Consider the following 13,443-nt stretch of genomic DNA (forward strand, 5'->3'; position numbering starts at 1 on the left):
CAATATCCTTTGGAGAATAAATGCTGAAGGAGCAGAAGTGTGTCTTGTTGAGAAGATTCAAAAGAGGGGCTACAAAGAAGAAGGTCATCAATATATTGAATAAGGTGAGAAGTGGAGGGGTGGAAGGAAAGTAGATCATGAGAAAGAGCTTGGCTGAAGTAATGAGGGCTGTCCCTGAAACCTTGTGGCAGCACAGCCCAGGTAAGCTGCTGGGACTGATGGGTGTCAGGGTCAGTCCAGGTGAAAGCAAAGAGAGGCTGGGACGAGGAGTGCAGGGGAATAGTGAAAAAAGCATCTTTAAGATCAAGCACAGAATAGTGAGTTGTGGAGGAAGGTATTGAGGACAAAAGAGTGTACAGGTTGGGCACCACAGGGTGGATAGGCAAAACAATTTGGTTGATAAGACGCAGATCCTGAACTAGTCTGTAAGACTTATCCGGTTTTTGGACAGGTAAAATGGGGGAATTGTAAGGAGAGTTTATAGGTTCTAGAAGCCCATGCTGTAGCAGGTGAGTGATAACAGGCTTTAATCCTTTTAAAGCATGCTGTGGGATGGGATATTGGCGTTGAGCAGGGTAAGGGTGATTAGGTTTTAATGGGATGGTAATGGGCATGTGATCGGTTACCAGGGAAGGAGTAGAGATGTCCCATACTTGTGGGTTAAGGTGGGGGGATATGAGAGGAAGACACGAAGGAGGCTTTGGGTTGGGGAGAAGGGCGGCAATGAGATGTGGCTGTAGTCCAGGAATAGCCAGGGAAGCAGATAATTTAGTTAAAGTGTCTCAACCTAATAAGGGAACTGGGCAGGTGGGGATAACTAAAAAGGAGTGCTTAAAAGAGTATTGTCTAAGTTGGCACCAGAGTTGGGGAGTTTTAAGAGGTTTAGAAGCCTGGTCGTCAATACCCACAACAGTTATGGAGGCAAGGGAAACAGGCCCTTGAAGGTAATGTGGAGTGAGTAGCCTCCGTATTGATTAAGAAGGGGACGGGCTTACCTTCCACTGTGAGAGTTACCCGAAGCTTGCCGTCCGTGATGGTCTAGGGGGCTTCCGAGGTGATCGGGCAGTGTCAGTCTTTAGCCGGTAAGCCAAGAAGGAGTCAGTCAGAGAGCCTTGGGCCAGAGTTCCAGGAGCTCTGGGAGCGGCTGCCAGGTGAGTTGAACAGTCCGATTTTCAGTGGGGTCCCACACAGATGGGACGCGGCTTAGGAGGAATCCTGGGCTGCGGGAGTTCCTTGGCCCAGTGGCCAGATTTCTGGCACGTGTAGCAAGTTCCTGGGGGAGGAGGTTCTGGAGGAATGCCTGGCTGCTACAGTTCAGGCGTTTGGAAGTTCTTGTGTGCTGGAGATGTGGCTGGGGTTTGTCTCAGTCGAGGCAAGGAATTGCAACTTTTTTCTGTTATTGCACACCTTGAAGGTGAGGTTAATTAAGTCCTGTTGTGGGGTTTGAGGGCCAGATTTCAGTTTTTGGAGTTTTATTTAATGTCGGGAGCAGATTGGGTAATAAGACGTATATTGAGAATAAGATGGCCTTTTGACCTTTTAGGGGCTAGGGCTGTAAAGTTTCTCAGGGTTGCTGCCAAACGAGCCATGAACTGGGCTGGATTTTTATATTTGATGAAAAAGAGCCTAAACGCTATCTGATTTGGGATAAAGAAAAAGGAGCATTAACCTTGACTACGCCTTTGGCTCCAGCCACCTTTTTAAGAGTAAATTGCTGGGCAGGTGGGGGCGGGCTAGTCACGGAACGAAACTGTAAGCCGGACCAGGTGTGAGGAGGGGAGGTGATAAAAAGATTATAGGGTGGAGGAGCGGAGGCTGAGGAAGAATTGGGACCTAGCTCGGCCTGGCAACGAGCAGCCTGGGGAGGAGGGGAAAGGTCAGATTGGTCTGTAGAAAAGGAAGACCGGAAAGACTCAGCGACGCTTGGGGTTGGTACTGAGGGGACAGGCGGGAGGGAAAGAAGGAGGATCTGGGAGGAATCACATTGGGAACAGAGGCTAGGGAGGGAACGAACTGTGAAAAATGCCTGGACATAAGGCACCTCAGACCATTTGCCCATTTTTCGACAAAAATTATTTAGGTCTTGTAGGATGGAGAAATCGAAAGTGCTGTTTTCTGGCCATTTAGAGCCATTGTCGAGTTTGTATTGGGGCCAAGTGGTGTTGCAGAAGAAAATAAGGTGTTTAGGTTTTAGGTCAGGTGTGAGTTGAAGAGGTTTTAAGTTCTTAAGGACACAGGCTAAAGGAGAAGAAGGAGGAATGGAGGGTGGAAGTTTACCCATAGTGAAGGAGGCAAGCCCAGAGAAAAGAGTAGAGACACGGAGAAGGGATGGAGGGTTCTTGCCCTCCAGAAAAGCAGAGAAGGGGTTGGGGCACAGAAATAAGGGATTGGGGCACAGAGATAAGAGGTCAGGGTGCGTAAATAAGGGATTGGGGCACAGAGATAAGAGGTTGGGGTGTGGAAATAAGCGATTGGGGGGTTCTTGCCCCCTAGGAAAGCGGGACTTGCTGCTAAGGGTGAAGGAGAAGGGGTTGAGGGGAACTTGCCCCTGCCGCAGGAAAGCGGGACTTGCCACTAAGGGTGAAGGACCAAGGCAGGCGTCCCTGCGTGGTCTGACACCCTTGAAACGTGAGTGTATAATCAGAGAGGCGTCCCTGCAATGACTAAACACCAAGGGAAGCCTGCCTTCCCAGTCTGTGACCGGCGCCGGAGTTTTGGGTTCACGGATGAAACATGTCTCTTTTGTCTCTACCAGAAAATGAAAGGAATTGAAATTAAGAGAAGGGATAGATTGAAGTGTGGCGCCAAGATTGAAAGGAGAAAGAGGTTGAGGGATAGTGAGGGAGGTTGGAGAAGACAGTAAAAAGAGGCTGCTTACCGGATTTGAAATTGGTGAGATGTTTCTTGGGCTGGTCGGTCTGAGGACCTGAGGTCGTAGGTGGATCTTTCTCACGGAGCAAAGAGCAGGAGGATAGGGGATTGATCTCCCAAGGGAGGTCCCCCGATCCGAGTCAGGGCACCAAATTTCATGCGTGTCTGTGCGAAGAGACCACCAAACAGGCTCTGTGTGAGCAATAAAGCTTTTAATCACCTGGGTGCAGGCGGGCTGAGTCCGAAAAGAGAGTCAGCGAAGGGAGATAAGGGTGGGGCCATTTTATAGGATTTGGGGAAGGTAAAGGAAAATTACAGTCAAAGAGGGTTTGTTCTCTGGCGGGCAGGAGTGGGGGTCGCAAGGTGCTCAGTGGGCAGGAGTGGGGGTCGCAAGGTGCTCAGTGGGGGTGCTTTTTGAGCCAGGATGAGCCAGGAAAAGGACTTTCACAAGGTAATGTCATCAGTTAAGGCAAGGACCGGCCATTTACACTTCTTTTGTGGTGGAATGTCATCAGTTAAGGTGGGGGAGGGCATATTCACTTCTTTTGTGTTTCTTTAGTTACTTCAGGCCATCTGGGCGTATACCTGCAGGTCACCGGGGATGCGATGGCTTGGCTTGGGCTCAGAGGCCTGACAGTTGGATAACAGTTCACGAAAGTTTTTCACTGCATGATTGACTTAAGGATTCAGCACCATTTGGGATTTCCTCTTGGCTAGAAGTTGGATTTCTATACATTTTCCTTTTTCTGTGGGCAGTGTTCCCCAAACTTAGCTGGATAAAGATGTTATTTGAGAATACAGATTCTGGAATGCACTTCAGATTTCCAGGTCAGAACCTTGGAAACTCGGTCTTCAAGGATCTTTGTGATTGCCCAAATATAGAAAAACAATGCTGTATTTTTTTATTCTTTGCCAGAAATTAGATAATTTTTTATTTCTTTTCTACGAAGACCAAAAAATGAACATGAAAGATAGTTAGAATATATTTGGCTTGACTACAGAGATAGAAATGATGCTAAATCATTTAACAGGAAACTTAGGACCGTAAGAATAAGCTACTAAAGAACATTATGTCAAGCACAAACAAGGTAAGGACTTGCTTGAGATACATTTGGTCAAATGCTGTAGGCATATGAGAGATGAAACTTAAGATTCTCAATTTCCTCTTGTATCAAGATCAACTTTCCTCTTGTATGGCTGTACCTAATTTAGTATGTGCACTACTGAAAGATGTGTTGATTCAAAGTGACATGTGCACAATGCATTTCTTAGTTTGCAGTCTTTGTTTTTAAAATTATCTCTAAAGTAGTTGCTTAGAGCCATATAAATATATTCTAGGAGATGTCGTAAGTGGTTGAAATGGTTAATATGCTTTTACATTTTTAGGATATGATTTTAAAAATCTATTTGAAATAACAGCAGAACAGTTCAAATAGTCCTATCTTAAATTCTGGAAGTAGAGGCCGGGCTTGGTGGCTTACCCCCGTAATCCCAGCACGTTGGGAGGCAGAGGTGGGCGGATCACGAAGTCAAGAGATGGAGACCATCCTGGCCAACATGGTGAAACCTCATCTCTACTAAAAATACAAAAATTAGCCGGGCATGGTGGCGGGCGCCTGTAGTCCTAGCTACTTGGGAGGCTGAGGCAGGAGAATGGCGTGAACCCGGGAGGTGGAAGTTGCAGTGAGCCGAGATTGAGCCACTGCACTCCAGCTCAGCAACAGAGCAAGACTCCATCTTAAAAAAAAAAAAATTCTGGGAATAGAAAGTCATGGGGAGAAGGAAGGAAGACTGCGCCAAAAGAAGAAACAAACGGGTCCTACATTTCCTGAGCGTAGAGCAGTCTAAGAAAAATGCTTTTGCACGTTTCATTGTCTTTTTTCCAACTCTCATTGTTTTTTCCGTCCTTCTCCTCTGGACTACAGCACCCTCACAGATATAGTACAAGTAGGCCAGCCACACCCCAACCAAAACTCTCCTCCACTTAACAAATAAATCTTTTATTTCCTCAAAACAGTGCAAAAATCTCAACTAAGTTTAGAAAAAAGGTTGTATCTCATTCATAACTTTCTATCATCTCAATGATACCTATCTTATTTTATGATGGAAGCTATAACTCAAGACACATATACAATTTAGGGAATGTTAGGCAGTATTAAAAAACTAAAGAACAAATCAAGCTATAGATAGGAATGCCAGAGACTCTAATATTATCCCACTTTTTAAAAGAACTTGAGGGGCACTACCTCTTATGGTATTCATGATTGTCTGAAACGTGAAATTGAATATCAAGTCCTAAAAAATTCAAATTCCCTTTCTTCATGCAATCCCAATTCCCCTAAATAGGAAGCACTTAAAAATAATTTGTAACCAAAAAAATCTCAGTAATGCCCAGGTTTCAGTAATATGCCAGGTCAGAGAAAGGTGGATCCATTCCTTTATTTAAATTAAATTTGTGTCATGATACCTTCATTATATTAAGGGAAAAGTAAGGTTTAAAAATAGAAATTCATGGTTGTTCTGTGTTGTTTTTAGTTGTAGCTGTTGTTTGCTCTCCATGTTTTATTTTTACATACTTTCAAATTTACAGAAAAGTTGTAAGAGTGCTGTTATGGATGGGATGTTTGTATCCCTTCCAAATTCATATGTTGAAATCCTAATCCCCAATGTAATGTATTGGGGAGTAGGGATTTGGGGAGGCAATGAGGTCATCAGGGTGGAGCCCTCATAAGTAGGATTAGTGCAGTTATATATGGGACCCCAGAGAGCTCTCTTGACCTCTTTTGCCAAGTGAGGATACAGTGAGAAGATGGCAGCCTGCGCCATAGAAGAGGATGCTCGCCACAACCCAACCACGCTGGCACCCTTATCTTAAGCTCCCAGACTCCATAACTGTGAAAAATACATTTCTATTATTCATAAGCCCCCTAATCTATGGTGTGTGTATATGTATTCTTTTAATATACTAGCCCAAGCTGACTAAGTAGTACAGAAAATTTTCAAAAACCCTTCGCTCAAATCCCCCAAATATTACATTTTACCTTGTTTGCTTTATCTTTCAAACATCTTTTTCCCTGTATCATTTGAGCCTATGGTCTGGAAATGATGCCCTTCACCACTAAATCCTCCAAATCACCATGGATCCAAAACCTGCTAGCTGGGTGAGTCTCCAGACCCTCTGAAGGATAAAGGCCCATAACATCTCTCCCTGGGCTTTCAGATCAACATTTGGTTCCAGTTTCTAATAGCTGGAACATCTCCTTAGAAATTTGGAGCAGCTTCTGGACTTCTCTGAAAACAAGAACAGAGTAACTATTGTCCACTCTACCAGAGCCTTTGCTTTCTAATGCTTTTCAACATTTAAAGCCACTCCAGTACTTTAAAAAATACAGCTCTTCTTTTACCTTAGCTGCTGACCTAATTTAGCTGAACACATTTCATTAAATATTTATTAAACATCAGTTCGTGGAAGCACTGTATCAAATGGGTACACAAGGGCAATGCCCACTGGGCAGGTTTCCAGCTCATCAAAAAGCACAGCTCTGAATTAAGAGGGTGGCTGAGGCTCTGAAAGGAATAAGGGCAACAGTGAACTTGACTATTTGAAAAAATGTTCTGTGATAATAGTAGGAAATAAAAAAAAAGATGAGTTAAAGAAGCAGAACCAGGAACATGATAAACACAGCATAAGATCAGCTATATTTCATCTTCCTGTGTAGGTACTGGAATATGATCTTTTCATTTAATTTGCAATTGTTCATTTTCTTGACAACCAAAGGCAGATCCAAGTGTTGTGGAGGCTGAAGATTATACAATTTGGGAGTTTCTCATTAAAAAAAAAATGAGAACACAAAATAAAGTGTAAAAATAAATACTTAAAATGATCATTTTATCTCAACAAATACATTTTGAAATCTGAAAAGTGTCACAAAAGTTAATAAAAATAACAATTTGCCAGACACAGTGGCTCATGCTTATAATCCCATCACTTTGGTAGGCACAGGCAGGAGGATCACTTGAGCCCAGGAGTTCACAACCAGCCTGGTCAACATAGTGAGACCCCATCTCTACAAAAATAAAGCAAAAATTAGCCAGGCATAGTGACATGTGCCTATAGTCCCAGATACTTGGGAGGCTGAGGCAGGAGGACTGCTAGAGCCCAGGAGGCCGAGGCTGCTGTGAGCCATGATTGCACCACTATACTTCAGCTTAGGCAACAGAGCAAGATCCTGTCTCAAAAAATGTAATAGTAATTTTGTTAATTAACTGACATGTCTCTATAATATTTTTTTCTGCATTGTTTAGCTGGATGCTCTCTTCATATAACAAGTACTTTCCACACAGAGAATATAAAAAATAATTCCATCTTACCTCTAGCATAATTGGATACAATTTTTATCAATAATAAATAAATTGACTCCATCATTAGAGCCAATTTAAACAATTCTTTAAATTTCCCCCTATAATTATATCCTTGATCTTCTTGACAGTACAGGCAAAATTTTCCTGTAATTAACAATGAGAGGGTCAAGTCCCCTCTTGGAGGAATTTATCAGAGTCTTTCCAAATGTGGAACCTTTTGTTAGAGTGAGTGTAAAAGAACAAGAGGACCTCAGGACATGGGAGAGAAAGAAAGACAATGAAAATAAACAATAGCCTTAAAAATAGAAGCGGAAAACAGAGCTAGGTGAGAAGATGCTGAAACTATCTTTACTGAACACCGACTCTTAAAGCTTTTGGTAACTTTTTCTCTTCTCCCATCACAAAATAAATATGAATGCCAAAGGGCAGGCACACTTCCACTGTTGAGAGAAACAGATCTAAAAATAAGTAGGAAGCAGACAAGAACGAGCAATGAACATGATGAGAACCATGGTGTCTACTTTTAGGTTAACTATGGAGGCATGTAGGCACAGATGGAGGAAGTTAGTTTATCTTTGCTGCTGCACTTAAAAAATAAAAACCAAAAATATAAATGCCATCAAAACGTTGACTCTTCTCTAACCAAAATTTTTGGTTTTATATTTAAGGCCAAGCCCATTTAGAAGAAAAGCACATTCATTTGGGTTTTGTGGTTTGGAGAAAGGACTGCCAGAGAGGAGGTGAAAGCCACAGTGGAGCATTCCTGGACAATCCATTGCAGGCTTGGGAGATCACCATGCAGGCAGCTCCTGCTCCATAATAGCCAAAATAGCAACATGACCACAAATAATTCAAAGGCTGAAACATTTTGTTCCCACCAGTTCAAACTCTCCTGCTTCTGTCAAATGGCTGGTAATCCTATCTCCTCTACTAAGCCTTTCCTAAATGAAACAGTGGCAACTCCTTTTGAATTCTACTATTTATTACATAAACACACAATTCCCGTGGTTCCCTTATCACTCCATTAAATGCACTTGCCCTCTGATTGAAACACAATGCAAATCCTTTTATGCTACATTTGTTCAATGCTTGTTGCCTTGACTGTATATAGCCTTAATATCCGGTAGGTGCTTCTAACTTATTGTAAGTTCCACATCTAATTCACAAAGTATTTTGCTTAGCAATGCCTCTTATGATGCAAATAAACTAGTATTTATCACGAGTGCTTTAGGATACAGACAAGAAGACTATTTTAGAGAAAATAAGAATTAAATAATGGTAAGGAAAGCAAACCACCCCTGCGATGTGCATGCTCTCCACCACCCCCCCTTTTCCCTCCCTGGATGGTGTCTCACTCTCCACCTCCTTTTTGTCACTTGTCCTTGGTCACACATCAATCAGCCCTCAGCCCTCCAGAGAAGACTTATTCTTCCTGCCTGAAATGTTATTTCTCCCTTCTTCACCTAACCTTGTTCCTTTTCATTAAGTGCTTTATATATACAGAAGACTACATAAATTATGTCTTCACGTTAAATAATAGTAATACAATGAACACCTGTGCATCCACTTTAAGAAATAGAATGTATCTTTGAAGTCTTTGTGTGTACTGTCATGCTCGTGTCCGTCCACATTCCAAGGTAACCATATTCCTAGTTTAGTGTTAATCACTGTCTTGTGGGTTAGTTCAAGTCTTGCTATTCTTTAGAGTTTTACTACCTATTTCTCCCTAACAATACATACATTTAGTTTGAAAAAAACTCAGAGCAATCGCAAGCCTAGTGGAGTAAGAGAAAGATCAACATTGACACTAAGAGAGGACATGTCCCAGAAGATGAGCTAACAGAGGCTCTCTGTTACAGCATGGCTTCAGTTTCCCCAGGAGTTTACAAAAGTCATTTGCAGGGAAGTCAGAAGGAGAGAGACTGGGGATGTGGGGCTCTCTAAGACAGGGCATTGGGGTGGTCTGTGAATGTGAGTCTGGAGCTGGAGGTCTCCAACCATAAGGACATGAGAGGTGGCAGCTCTGCCTTCTCCACTTCTGAGTTCACCACAGCCCACCTCCTGCTCTTCAGAGTAGGTGGAAGATCACCCTCTTTTGCCCCATCTGAAGAAGAAACTCCAGATTACTAATGGGAAGCTGAAGGGCAGTCAACCAGGCTGACTCTAAGTTGTCCTTCAAAATGTAGCTCAGGGTTTCCTCTTCCAGCAAAACTTTTCTGACACCCACATGCAATGACCAGGGTCAACCTTTTAACCCCCTGTGCACTCTGTGCTAACCCCTATCAACAGCTCTCCCTCCTACTGCTGTCCCTCTTCTTTATTAAACTGGATGTTCTTCGAGGGAATAAATTATCTTATCAATTTTACTAATAATAACAGTATCATCTGATATTTGCTTTATTTTATAAATGTGGACAAACCTCATTAACATTAAATACCAAGATTTAAAAATTGTAAGGCAGAATATGTGTTCTTGTTACTCCGAATTTATTGGAAATAAAGAATTTTGAGTGTCTCTTCTATTAAAGAAGTTCTGTGAGTGTTCCTTGCATTCTTCTTTCTTCAGGCATGCCTCATCTCATAACATTTCAGTTACTGTGTCATTTGCACAGGTGAGGAGACCTTTCCACATGGATACACGTGAAATAAAGGTGTTACAAAAAGTAGTATTTTTCACTTTACTTTGTGCCTAAAAACAAACACACATGTATGGTACTACATAAATTAAAAAATATGATGTAATTATCTTCTACTTCTTATAACACGCCTGGAAATTGTTTTTACTTTTATAATTAGGAGGTGAACAGCAGGTCTACAAAATATTAACAGAAAAAGCTAATACCTTTTAATTAACCTTTTCTAACTATAACTTTCAAGATAAGTACCTACACTGTTTTAAAGTAAGCTATAAAATTAAAGTTAGTAAAAAGAAAAAAAAGATATTAACATATCAGACATTACCTCACCATCCAGAATTAACCAGGTTATAATGCTGCATATCCTCCCTGATATCATGTATTTTTAAATAAAATCATTCTGAATATTCTGGTCTTTACCTGATTTATTTCATTCAACATATCCCGGTTATCTCCCCATTTCAATAAATACACTTCTAAAGCCATAATGTTTAATGTCCGTATATGAATCTCTAAGCATGTAGTAAAATCATAATGCAAAATAAATAAAAATAAACACAAAATTCAGAAGACTGGTTTTTTTTTAATGAGAGAATTGGATTTGTTAAGGGTTTAGCCATGATTCCAAACACACACATATTTTTCATTATTTGTATACCATACATGTTTTATATCTAAAAATTTCCATATGAATATTATATTATTTCATAATATATGAAAAAAGCACTCATTCCAATAAGTGTTTGTATTTTTCCCATCTTTCACTAAACAAACCCCTGACAAATATTCTTCTATTAAAATGTTGCAAATATCCTCTTTTTTATCCTAGTATAAATTTCTAGAAATAGAATTGCTGAGCAAAATGGTTTGTACAATTTTAAGGCCATTAATATATATTACTAAACTGCCACCCAGCAAAGTAATGTCAATTTCTATTCCCATCAGCAATGAATGAGCGTCATTTTCTCTCATTCTTTGCCAACACTGAACATAATGAAGAAGAAAAAAATCTCTGCCAATGTGATCAGTGAAAATTTGTGTTTCATATTTTCTCTAACTTGCATTTCTTTAACTACTAGTGTGATTAAACCTTTTTAAAGTTTTTACCCATTTTTTACTTTTTCTTCTATTAATTGCTTATTAATGGTTTTTATTCTGTTAGGGTATTATTATTCTTATGTATTTATAAGGTTATATAATTAAAGATTTCGAACTTTTGTCTGTCTAATTTGTGGTAGGCAGAATAAGGCTTCCCCCAAATGTCCACATCTTAGTCCTCAGAAAGCCTCCAAACATCTTATGTTACACGACAAAACGGAATGGAGGTTATAGATGGAACTGAGGTTGCTAATCAACTGACCTAAAATAGGGAGATTATCTTGGATTATCCAGCGGACTAAATGGAATTACAAGGTTCTTAGAAGTAGGAGAGAGGTGGAGGAGGGATCAGAGTCAGAGAGAGGCTTGAACGTGCTGTACTGCTGGCTTAAAGATGGAGGAATGGAGCCACAAACCAAGAAATGCTGGGGGGCTCTAGAAGCTGGAAACGGCAAAGAAATAGATGCGCTCTTGAAGCTTGCAGAAGAACACAGCTCTGCCAGCATCTTGATTTTTGTCAAATGAGACTCATTTCAGACTTCTGATCTCCAGAACTGTAAGATAAATAGATTTGTGTTGCTTTAAGCCACCTATTGTGTGATAATTTGTTGTAATGGAAATGGGAAACTGATTCACAAGTTGCAAATGTTTTCCCGATTTTTATATACATAATCTTTACAAAGCAATCAAAATGTCCCTTATATTTAGTGCCATTTTAAAATGTATTCATTATACCTCTTCTATGTTCAACTACAGTGAAGCAGGTAAAATTTGACCAAAAATACAATTTTTTTTTTCTTTAAAAAAGGAGGGGGTTTCCTCTTCACCCTTTCTTTCTCCTTTTCTTTTCCCTTTGCTTGGAGGTGGCTGGGGGCTGAGGAAGCTAGAAGAACAAGGAGAAAATGGCTGAGGAGATAGTCCTGGGGTCAGGAGCCAAAAAAAGCTGATGACATAGTCAGTAGATTGGTTATATGCAGGGGGATTAAGGAAATAAGCAAATATTGAAGATAGTGAGAGCCAGGTTTTTCACTGTCAGAGAAGGGATTTATAAAAATGCAAATGAGCCAGTGCTTTGGCTCATGCCTATAATCCCAGCACTTCGGGAGGACAAGGCGGGTGGATCACTTGAGGTCAGGAGTTCGAGACCAGCCTGGCCAACATGGTGAAATGCTGTTTCTAGTAAAAATACAAAAATTAGCCTAGTGTCATTGCACGTGCCTGTAATCCCAGCTACTCGGGAGGCTGAGGCAGGAAAATTGCTTAAACCCTGGAGGCAGAGGCTACAGTGAGCCGAGATCTCATCACTGCACTCCAGCCTGGGTGACAGAGCAAGACTGTCTCAGAAAAAAAAAAAAAAATATATATATATATATATATATGTATATATGTATATATATATATGAAAATGGAGAAGGCTAAGGTATTACGTTGTCATTGAGAAAGAGAAGGAGGGAGGGAGAGAGGTACAGATGAAACAGATATATGTATATATATACACACACTTTTATAATTAGATGGATATATATAGAGAGATAGATGATATATAAATACGGCTCTGTCGGCCTGGTAGTAATGAGTATACTAAGCACCCAGATCTGGATTTATAAATGCCTCTACCAAAAGGAACCAGACTGCAGAGAAAAATAGTTGATTCTAAGGTTGAGACATGGAAAGTACAAAATTAGCCCGAAAGTATGGAAATATTCTAAGAATGATGGAAACATGCAAAATAAACCCACGGAACTTAGCTTGAAGAGGCTCTCATGGCCAAATCTGAGACACATGAAGTATCAGAATAAATGTTGATAGTAACCAGATTATAACCGATTGAATAAAGTAGGAATCTATCAGACCATAATGAATGAATAAATGAATAAAAGGAAAAAATTCTTGCAGTATAATGCCAACAAACTAATGTGGAAAGAATGATGACACATATCAGAGAGGAAGTTGAATCAGGTAGGAGTCATCAGTGGATGCCAAAGCCAGTGGGTAGAAATTTGATGGATAATTATATATTTGCATAGTCTTGAGTATCTCCCCATGAAACACTTCCACTCACAAAGGGGAAAATGGTGGACCTATGGTCCAGGAACCTGGCAGATACCAACTTGAACAGGTTGTCAATGTTAACATCTGCAGGGTTCAGATGAATTAACATTGAAGGATTCCTCATATACTACTGGAAGTACAATATCATTTCAGTGCTATTCCTGATAAGAATGTATGGTGTGAGTGTGAACATGAGGAAATATTAGATGGTTCCAGGTCGATTGATGTGGTTTATACTCTAAAACTGCAAATTACATGAATGTCAAGGAAAAGACTGTCAAGCCGCTGCATGTTGAAGGACACTAAAATACATGACAAACAAATGCAATGCATGATCCTGGATTGAGTTCTAGAACAAGAAAGAGAAAGAAACATTATGGGAACAGGAGTATTTGAATGAGATCTTTGGAATAATTGGCTGCTA

General features: G+C 40.6%; 1 long non-coding RNA gene across 8 annotated transcripts in view; it reads right to left on the minus strand.

Annotated features, from left to right (window-relative positions):
- LOC103786514 (uncharacterized) overlaps window positions 1-3,414 on the minus strand; it is a 96,025-nt gene extending 92,611 nt beyond the window's left edge. For 6 of the 8 annotated variants that reach the window (XR_001337881.3, XR_001337873.5, XR_008624530.2 and 3 more), the window contains exon 1: window positions 2,879-3,412. This is a non-coding gene — a long non-coding RNA (uncharacterized LOC103786514). Of the gene's footprint in view, window positions 1-2,878 lie in introns of all 8 variants that reach the window. The other 2 variants (XR_001337876.4, XR_001337875.4) reach the window with 2 other exon arrangements.
- Window positions 3,415-13,443: the final 10,029 nt, after the last annotated feature.

This window comes from Pan paniscus, chromosome 13 (assembly GCF_029289425.2).
Source record: "Pan paniscus chromosome 13, NHGRI_mPanPan1-v2.0_pri, whole genome shotgun sequence".
In the NCBI taxonomy this organism is placed as follows: domain Eukaryota; kingdom Metazoa; phylum Chordata; class Mammalia; order Primates; family Hominidae; genus Pan; species Pan paniscus.